General features: G+C 36.3%; 1 pseudogene; it reads right to left on the bottom strand.

The window, feature by feature from the left end:
* Window positions 1-1,107: 1,107 nt before the first annotated feature.
* On the bottom strand, window positions 1,108-1,206 carry LOC115892092 (annotated as a pseudogene).
* Between the last annotated feature and the right edge of the window lie 548 nt (window positions 1,207-1,754).

The following is a 1,754-nucleotide window of genomic DNA, read 5'->3' as shown; positions in this document are numbered from 1 at the left end:
ACCTGCCTTTCTGTTCTTGATTGTTGTAAGAGAGCCACGTGTCCAATAATTAGGTTCTGTGAAAAAGGAGAGAGAGGGGGAGAAGAAAAGAAGCCTAGAACGCAATGTGCTCCCCTTAGCTTGCATAAAATTGTATAAATAAGACTTCTCAAGGAGCAGTTTAGAATAAAAAAAAGAAAAAGGAGTTGTGTGCTCCAGAGTGTGGTGTGGTGAGGCTGAGTAGGAACACGTGGATATAACTATCAACTTTCATGGTCAAACAATCCTTCTCCCATGATTTGACAGCAAATCACCTCCTTACTGGGAAGTGAGTTTCATTTCAAGCTCTCATAAATAAAAAAAAATAGGGCTATAACCCTTTTATGGAGTGAGTGAAAAATGTTTTGTGTAGGTAATTAGAGCATAAAGTAGAATTCACCAGGTGCTTTTATATCATTTCCATAAAGTTTTATTGAATTAAGATAACAGTGTTTTGGATTTATATGTCACATTTCTTCAGAGGGAGCAAAGCACATTCATATGTATTTCCTTGATTTTTAAAAATCCCAGTGAAGTAATACCCAGAAGGCACTATCATTCCTGTGAAATAAAGTCTCCATGTAAAATGCTTCCCTTTCTCTTTAGTACACTAAGAAATGTTTGAACCCTGTAAGAAATGCTTTTAGTCACAAAAGAATGCCCTTATAATTGGTAGGAACACTTTAATTTTATTATGTGATACAGCTTTATAAACTTCTCTATGGTTCTGTGAATTCCAGCTTTGAAGCTGCACCTTCTTAAATCCTACTTTCTCCATTTAAACAGCAGTTTCAAAAATACTCGTTTTGAATATTTAAAAGATCAGAGGAACTGTTTAAATCCCTGTTTAAGACAGGAACATGATCATGTAACAATCCCCCTCTTCAACAGATGCCCTAAATATAAAATAATTATTGCATTTTCACTATAAAAAAAGAATTTATTAGACACCATTCTAGTCACTCTGGTGAGCAATTTAGAAGAGGGTAGTATTAAACCTCTCGGGGGTTTTACCAGAGGGGGGAAAAATTAATAGAATCAAAGATGATCAGGGGGATGTGTAAGTTGGAGTGCAAATGTGTTCTTTTTATGAACATGGACTGCTGCACGAATTGTGTGTCATCTTTGTGCAGGAGCCATGCTAATCTCTGTATCATTCCAATTTTAGTGTATGTGCTACAGGAGCAAGCTCTTGTGTTCTTAATGAAGAGGCTTTCAAAATTGAGATGTAATTTACATGCCATAAAATTCACCTTGGTAAAGTGTACATTCCAATGGTTTTTAGTACATACATGAAGTCACACAACCATCATCACTCTCTTCTCCCAGAGCATTTCATAATCCCCAAAAGACACTCCGTACCCATAAGCTCTCACTTCCCATCTCCTGGCCTCAGACCCTGGCAACCGCTAATCTATTTTCTGCCTCTGTGCATTTGCCTATTCTGGAAATTTCATATAAATGGAATCACACAATTTTTAGGTCTGGTTTCTTTCACTTAGCGTGTTGTTAAGGTCCATTCATGTTGTAGCATGTATTGAGACTTCATTCCTTTTTATGCTGAGTAATATTCCATTGTAGGATATGCCACATTTTATTTATTCATTCATCAGTTGATGGACATTTGAGCTGTTTCTACTTTAGTGCTAGTATGAATAATGCTACTATGAACATTCATGTCCAAGTTTTGTGTGGACATATGTTTTCAATTCTCTTAGGTATATACCTAGGAGTAG

Source organism: Rhinopithecus roxellana, chromosome 1 (assembly GCF_007565055.1).
Source record: "Rhinopithecus roxellana isolate Shanxi Qingling chromosome 1, ASM756505v1, whole genome shotgun sequence".
Classification (NCBI taxonomy): domain Eukaryota; kingdom Metazoa; phylum Chordata; class Mammalia; order Primates; family Cercopithecidae; genus Rhinopithecus; species Rhinopithecus roxellana.
This window is presented reverse-complemented; position numbering and strand designations above follow the sequence as displayed.